At 46.2% G+C, this 8562-nt stretch overlaps 1 protein-coding gene across 1 annotated transcript in view; it reads right to left on the reverse strand.

The window, feature by feature from the left end:
* Positions 1–8135, reverse strand: part of LOC147121997 (cytosolic phospholipase A2-like) — a 225818-nt gene extending 217683 nt beyond the window's left edge. Inside the window, exon 1 of the mRNA XM_085982614.1 lies at positions 7900–8135. The gene's annotated coding sequence lies outside the window, so the exon portion shown is untranslated. The remainder of the gene's footprint in view (positions 1–7899) is intronic.
* Positions 8136–8562: the final 427 nt, after the last annotated feature.

Below are 8562 nucleotides of genomic sequence, written 5' to 3' on the forward strand. Positions count from 1 at the left end.
TGAGGATGATACCAATCAACTGCAACAGGGCATAGAAACGCTAGCAGAATGGGCAGGCGAGTAGCAGATGGAATTTAATAGAGAGAAGTATGAGGTGATGCATTTTGGCAGAGGGAACAGGGAGATGCAATATACATTTAATGGAATAAAAACAGAAAATGCTGGAAATACTCAGTAGGTCAGGCAGCATCTGTGGAGAGAGAAACAGAGTTAACGTTTCAGGTCGATGACTCTTCGTCAGAACTGGAAAAAGCTGGAGATGGAACAGGTTTTTAAGCAAGTGTAGGGCAGGGAAAGGGGGGAGGGGAGGATAGAACAAAAGGGAAGGTCTGTGATAGGATAGAAGGCAGGAGAGATTAAGAGGCATTAAGAGAGATTAAGAGATGGTGCAAGGCAAAGGGAGATGGTAATGGGACAAGTTAAGAAACAAAAGGTGGCTCTAGAGAAGTGTAAATGGAACTGGCAGAATGAAAGACAGCTGCCATGTGGGAGAGAGAAAAAAAAATGAAAAAAAAAGGATGGGGCCGAGGTTATGATCTGAAATTGTTGAACTCTATGTTGAGTCCAGAAGGCTGTAAAGTGCCTAATCGAAAGATGAGGTGCTGTTCCTCGAGCTTACGTTGAGCTTCATTGGAACAGTGTAAGAGGCCGAGGACAGTGAGGTCTGAGTGGGAGTGGAGCGGAGAACTAAAGTGACAGGCGACCGGAAGCTCAGGGTCACCCTTACGAACTGAACGGAGGTGTTCCGCAAAGTGGCCACCCAATCTGCGTTTGGTCTACCCAATGTAGAAACCGCATCGTGAGCAGTGAATACAGTATACTAAATTACAAGAAGTGCAAGTAAATTGCTGTTTCCCCTGGAGGGAGTGTTTGGGGCCCTGGACAGTGGGAAGGGTGGAGGTAAAAGGGCATGTGTTGCATCTCCTGCGCTTGCATGGGAAGGTGCCAGACAAAGGGGAAGGGGTGTTGGGAGTGATAGAGGAGTGGACCAGGGTGCCGCAGAGAGAGCGGTCCCTTTGGAATTCTGAAAGGGGAGGTGAAGGGAAGATGTGTTTGGTAGTGGGATCTCGATGGAGGTGGCGGAAATGGCGGAGGATGATCCGTTGAATGTGGAGGCTGGTGGGGTGAAAGGTGAGGACAAGGGGAACCCTATCGTGGTTCCGGGAGGGAGGGGAAGGGGTGAGAGCAGAAGTGCGGGAAATAGAACGGACACGGTCAAGGGCCGTGTCAACCACAGTAGAGGGGAATCCTCGGTTGAGGAAAAAGGAAGACATGTCGGAAGCACTGGTGTGGAAGGTGGCATCGTCAGAGCAGATGCGGCGGAGACGGAGAAACTGGGAGAATGGAATAGAGTCCTTACAGGAAGGGGGTGGGAGGAAGTGTAGTCCAGGTAGCTGTGCGAGTCAGTGGGCTTTTAGTGAATGTTTGTCAATAGCCTATCCCCAGAGATGGAGACAGAGAAGTCGAGGAAGGGAAGGGAAGAGTCGGAGGTGGACCATGCGAAGGTGAGGGAAGGGTGGAAATTGGAAGCAAAGTGAATGAAATTTTCTAGTTCAGGGCGAGAGCAGGGAACAGCACCGATACAGTCATCAATGTACCGGAAAAAGAGGTGAGGGAGGGGACCTGAGTAGGATTGGAACAAAGAATGTTCCACATATCCCACGAAAAGGCAGGCATAGCTGGGACACATGCAGGTTCCCATAGCAACACCTTTAATTTGGAGGAAGTGAGTGGAGTCAAAGGAGAAGTTGTTCAATCTGAGAACAGGTTCAGCCAGGCGGAGGAGGGTGGTGGTGGATGGGAACTGGTTGGGCTTCTGTTCCAGGAAGAAGCGGCGTGCCCTCAGGCCATCCTGGTGGGGGATGGAGGTGTAGAGGGATTGGACGTCCATAGTGAAAAGGAGACGGTTGAGGCCAGGAAACTGGAAACTGTTAAAGTGGCGGAGGACGTCGGAAGAGTCGCGGATGTAGGTGGGAAGAGACTGGACAAGGGGAGGAAAAATAGAGTCGAGATAGGAAGAGATAAGTTCCGTGGGGCAAGAACAGGCTGAAACGATGGGTCTACCAGGGCAGTCCTGTTTGTGGATCTTGGGAAGGAGGTAGAAGCGGGCTGTGCGGAGTTAGGGAACTATGAGGTTGGCGGCCATGGAGGGAAGATCTCCAGAGGAGATGAGATCAGTGACGGTCTGGGAAACGGTGGCTTGATGTTCGGTAGTGGGGTCCTGGTCCAGGTGGAGGTAGGAGGAGGTGTCGGAGAGTTGGCGTTCAGCCTCTGCTAGGTAGAGGTCGGTTCGCCAAACAACAACAGCACCACCCTTGTCAGCAGGTTTAATGACAATGTTGGAGTTGGATCTGAGAGAATGGAGTGCTGCAAGGTCAGAGGGAGGTAGGTTGGAGTGAGTGAGGGGGGCAGAGAAATTGAGACGGCCGATGTCACGCCGGCAGTTTGCAATGATAAGATCTAGAGAGGTTAAGAGGCTAGAAGGAGGGGTCTAGGTAGAACGAGAATTCTGAAAGCGGGAGAAAGGGTCAGCTGTGTGGGGGGAAGACTCCTGACCAAAGAAGTGGGCACGGAGATGAAGGCGACGGAAAAAGAGCTCAGCGTCGTGCCAAGCTCGAAATTCATTGAGATGGGGGGCGTAAGGGGATGAAGCTCATACAATTAATGGCATAGTTTTAAAGGGTGTGCAGGCACAGAGGGTCCTGGGAGTTAATGTGCATAGGTCCCTGAAGGTGGTAGGCCATATTGAGTGGTTAGCAAAGCATATGGGATCATGGGCTTAATAAAGGTATTGAGTACAAAAGTAGAGAAGTTATGCTGAACCTTTATAAAGCGCTGGTTAGGCCACAACTCGGGTATTGCCTCCATTTCTGGTCACCACACTTTAGGAAGGATGTGAAGGTCCTTGAGAGGGTGCAGAGGAGATTTGCCAGAATGGTTCTGGGGATGGGGGATCTTAGCTACAAGGACAGGTTGGAGAAGCTGGATTTGTTTTCATTAGAGCAAAGGAGGTTGAGGGGTGATTTGATAAGAGGTGTACAAGATTATGACGGGTTTGGATAGGCTAGACGGGGAAAGGCTGTTCCGACTAGCTGGTGGTACAAGGGCTAGGGGACACAGATTTAAGGTTTTGGGCAAGAGATACAGGGGGGACGTGAGGAAAAACTTTTTTACGCAGCGAGTGGTGAGGACCTGGAACTCGCTGCCGACGGAAGTGGTGGATGTGGAGACACTCAATGTTTTGAAGGAGAGACTGGATAGGCACTTGAGGGAAATAAACTTGCAGGGCTACGGTGATAGAGCAGGGGAATGGGACTGACTGGATTGCTCTACAGAGAGCCGGCACGGACTCTATGGGCCGAATGACCTCCTTCTGTGCCGTTATGACTCTATGATTTCATGCGTTCGAGAGTGAATGTTGAGGACTCATGCGTTCGAGAGTGAATGTTGAGGACTCCCAGGGCAACTCCCACCGAACTGTATTCTTCTGTGCTCCCACAGTCTGGTAGGACTATCCTGCCAGTGGAACAGGACATACCCAGGGATGGTAACAGAGGAGTCAGGGATGCTGACTGATTGTTATAACTCTGTGAGCATGACTATGTCTGGCTGTTGCTTGACTCGTCTGTGGGACAACTCTTCCCAACTTGGGCACCAGTCTCCAGATGTTGGTGAAGGGTTCTTTGCAGGGTTGACTGTGCTGGGATTGCCTGAGTCTTGTCCTGATCTGATCCATGGGTTATTACTGATAGGTCTATCCAATATTCCTCTTAACTGTTCTGCTTTATTTAGTGAAATTACTTTTACAACTGATTGGCTTGCAAGGTCACGTCACGGAACACTAAGAGGTGACCACAGGCCAAACAAGGTATGGTTGCAAAATTCCTTCCCTGAAGAATTTTAGTGAACCAGTTGGGTTTTTCAGAACAATTGGGAAGCTTTACATGGTTATTTTTCTGGCGCTAGCTCACAGTTAACTAGATTTATTGAATTTACTGCCTGCAGTTTGCCAGTCCAGTACCATAGCCACTAGGCTACTGTACCCCTGGAAGCCTACTAATTCCACTTCTGGCTAAACATGGACGATGAGCTGTTTTCCAGCTTTGATGAAAACAATAAAATAATTGACTGCTTTCAAGTAATACAGAACTCATCATTCCATTTCCAACTATTCACCATTTCTCTTTGTATAATTTTGAGGCATCAGACCTTTGGTGGTTTGTTGCATCTCACCCTTAGTCCACTAGTACTTTGATCATTCTAAAATATCTATTTATTCCTTTTTGAAATAATTACTTCTAATTAAAGCTTAAGTAAGTTTTGAGTGAGTGAAAAGTTTAAGTGACTTCTAAGGAGTTGGCCTGCTGTAGTAAAAGAGAATAATCACGACTACAACTTTCATTTATATAGCAACTGTAAAACTAGAAAAATGTCTCAAGGCACTTCACAGAGAGGTAAAGAAAATAAAAAGGGTGGTGAGCCAGAGAAGGCAATATTAGAAGGATGAAAGAGGAGTTTTAATGAGAGTCTTAAACAAGAGGGGGGAGGTGGAGAAGTAGAAGGTTTGATGGAGGAAATATCAGAGCATGCAGTCTAGGCAGCTGATGGCACAGCCATCAATGGTGGATTGTAGCACTGGAGGAGGTTACTGAGATAGGGAGGCATTGAGGGACTGAGGCAATGTAGATTCACAACTACAGCAGTGATGGAAAAGTAGACCTTGGTGTGGGATAGAATATGGGCAGCAGAGTTTTGGATGAGCTGAAGTTTGCAATGAAGAAAAAATGATTTCCCAAAATGCTTTACAGTCAATTAAGTGTAGATACTACTGTAATGCTTTGCCACCAGGAGTTGAGGTAGAAAAAAGTAGACACATTTTTGAAATGGAGGAAGTTACAGGCTATGGGGAGAGAGCAGGGCAGTGGGATTACTTTTGGATTGCTCTAGTAAAGAGCCTACATGGCAGTAATTCCTCCCCAAACGCGTGAGTACGGAAGGGGTACTCACGCGTCTGGCCGGAGGAAATGCACAGCATGCACAGCGCATGCGCTGAAAACCGGCATTTCCTCTCCTCTAACCCAAGAGGTGAAGAGGCTAGCGCGTGCGCTGTAGGGGGCAGCGCGTGCGTCTTGGATTTCCTCTGTTTTGGGGGATTTGCGCATGTGTAAAGGCCTCCGGTCTTTACGCTTGTAAAAAGCACACGTAAGTATTTATTTTTACAGGTAAGTGGTGTTTTAGTGCAATTTAGAAAAAAAATTTCCACAGGTTTATTATTTTAAGGAATCTACAATAAGGTAAGTTTAGTTTTAGACCCTTTTCATTAAAAAATTATTTTTTTCAAAAAAAAATTGTTTAAATTATTTTTTTAAACTTATTTATACTTAATTTAATGATTGGGATGATTTTTTAAATTTTATTTAAAGTTTAAGTAGTGTTTTGGGGTGCAGTACTTCTCATGAGTTTGACAGTTCTTACTCTCAAACTTATGAATGAAGTTTCCCCTCCCCTGATTGGCTGAACAGTGCTCACCTGATCCCAACCGGCACATCGCACTAACTACGCCGCTGGGTCAGGTTAGCACAGCGCGCCGACATCAGAACCGGGCCACTGACAGGAAATCCACTGCGGGCCAGGTTTCAGATGTCGGCGCGCAGGGTGAGTGCACATCGGGGGCTTGCACACGTGGCAAGCCCCCGACACCAAGTTCTGGGCCATTGATCCAAATGGGCTCCTGCTGTGTTGTAAACACCTATGGCTCTAAAAATGTGTGAAGGTTATTTCCATTTTCACTGGGGTGAAATTTGCATCAAAACATATTTTCAGATCACAGATAACGGCCCTACATTGTTTGGAGCTGCTGTTACCACAATGAAAACTATACATCGATCATTGTTTCCCTCCCTCCTCCCATGACATTCTCTCTTTGAATCCCAGATTAGATAAATAAGTCTCTGAACCCAGAATTATAGAAAGCCCATATTTCTTGGAATGGCAGGAGAGTAAAGAGAGTTGAAAATCACATTTAGAATCCTGAAAAATATCACAGTATCACAGTATCACAGAATCTACAGTGCAGATAGAAGCCATTTCGGCCCATCGAGCCTGCACCGACACATATCCCACCCTATCCCCGTAACCCCACGTATTTAATCCCCTAACACTAAGGGTCAATTTATCATAGCCAAATCAACCTAACCTGCACATCTTTGGACTGTGGGAGGAAACCGGAGCACCCGGAGGAAACCCACGCAGACACAGGTAATGCAAAGCTATCCCTCCCCCTATTTCTCTCCACACCCCAGTATTCTGAAACCAGGGCTTGTTCTGGCGAAATAAACAATTACATATCGAGTCGCAGAAACAGGCCATTCGCCCCAACAGGTCTGTGCTGGTGTTTATGCTTCTCACCAGCCTCCTCCCATCCCTCTTCATCTAACCCTAGCAGCATATCCTTCTATTCCTTTCTCCCTCATTGCTTCCCCTTAAATGAATCTATGCAATTCGCCTCAACTACTCCAAGTGGTGATGAGTTCCACATTCTCGCCACTCTCTAGATAAAGAAGTTTCTCCTGAATTCCCTGTTGGATTTTTGGTGACTATCTTATATTGATGGCTCCCTAGTTCTGGTCTCCCCAGTTCGGATCTCCCCCACAAGTGGAAACATATTCTCTACATCTAGCTTATCAATCCCCTTCATAATTGTAAAAGACCTTTATTAGGTTACCCCTCAGCCTTCTCTTTTCTAGAGAATGAGTGGGAAAAGGGCAAATATTCCATCCTGCGGTGTATTCTGGGTATAATAGCATCACTCTGGACTCTCTAGTGCTAGGCTATACATTATTCCACAGGACCTTGTCCAACCCAAAATAATTCATACTAGTTTCATGATCAAAGCTGCTGTAGGAGTACTGAACACAAGCACTGTTATTATCTCCCATGCACTGTAGGAAGAAGCAACAGCAGTATCCACTGTTGGCAGGAAAAAAACATGTTACAAACTAGATTTCTGTGGAAGGTACGAGCTAGTACACTTGGCAGCATCCAGTTCCCCTTTAAAAGGTTATTATAAAATGAGAATGTATTGTAATTAACAGTGGCACTTAATATTAGTTTTCAATGAGATCAGTTCAGATTAACACATGGTATGGAGTTTCTTATTGGTAATTGAGTATGTACGGAGCAAACTGAATCTGACTTGTAATATTAATTCTAATTAAAACAACCCTTACATTCTGCCCTTGGCTTTGTTGGGACAACTTCCACTGGATGCAAAACTCTGTCCCCGACTTCTGTCTATTTTTCTTGATGAACCTCGGCACAGTAAACACGTTCAGTTGAATGAGAAACTAAAATATTTCCACGGTGCGTTTTTGTTGTTGTTGTTGTTGGTACAAATTCTTTTCAGATCACCGTTTCCCCTGCTTTTTGGTCTTTGAAACTCTTTTGCATTTCCACATTCTGCACAGAATGACCCTCCTCCCCAAGTGCAGGAACGCGGGAGAGTTGAAGTGAAGCCATTTAAGTGCAGGAGAGTCGCTTCAAGTCACACGAAGGACGGCGGCAATTCCTCCCTGGAAGAGGCAGAGCCCCGGGCTGAAAGGCGCAGACACGGCATTCGGTCTAAACTTGTTCTGCGGCCGTCCTCCCTCAAGAGGTCCAAAGTGAAGTGAAAGCAACTCTCTGAATCGGATGTCCAATTCAGCCACACAGGCTCAACCTGTCACTTCCAGAAAGCCATTACCCTTCCTAACTCGCTCTCTCTCTCTCCTAAGTAGTGCGCCACTGCAAACTTTGAAACAAGTCTTTCCTCCTTGCCACACACTGTAAACCCCCCAGCACCTCCTCCTCCCCCTCCAAACCTTCAACAACACAAGCTATGTAAGTGAGGGTCTGGTTTACCTCTGACAAGGGCCCATTCCATTGACTTTTTCCTCCTCTCTGGCGATTCTTTCCGAGCGTTTGAAAGAAAAGGGTAAAATAGAGAAGATGAGAACTCGGGGCGGATATTACACAGCCCGCTGGAAGGCGGTGCTTCCACATATACCAACCAGGGCAGCAGACATCGAAAGACTTCCACGCACCGATCCACCGTTCAAGAGCCCTCGCCGGCAGAGACCCGCAGCTTCTGTCTTGCGGTGGATGGGTTTCATCCTCAAAGAGTTTGCACTGCTGCATTCGTTTATTTATTTATTGGGGGAGGGGTGGATTTTTTTCATTCTCGTACACACTCATCCTTCAAGGTGCAACTCTGACATTAAATACTTTGTTTTCTGGAAATCGTTCTATATTTTTCAAGTTTTGCTGATAACATGCACTTCCTGTAAGTCTAACACTCGAACATTTTACTGTCTCGCTATTTCGGTCACAATCATCTGTCATGCTCAAATGTATCTATTTATTATACTTATAAGTATACATCATAATCCCACTCAAACCAATATCCAGATCCAGATGCATATTTATTTCGATCAATATTCTTCACCATATCCATATTGATGTACCCATGCATAATAACATGTGTGACTAGCATCAGAATTATCACTGGATATAGTTTAGACAATA

This window comes from Somniosus microcephalus, chromosome 3, assembly GCF_052327205.1.
Source record: "Somniosus microcephalus isolate GS21.2 chromosome 3, FLI_Smic_1.0, whole genome shotgun sequence".
Taxonomy (NCBI): Eukaryota; Metazoa; Chordata; class Chondrichthyes; order Squaliformes; family Somniosidae; genus Somniosus; species Somniosus microcephalus.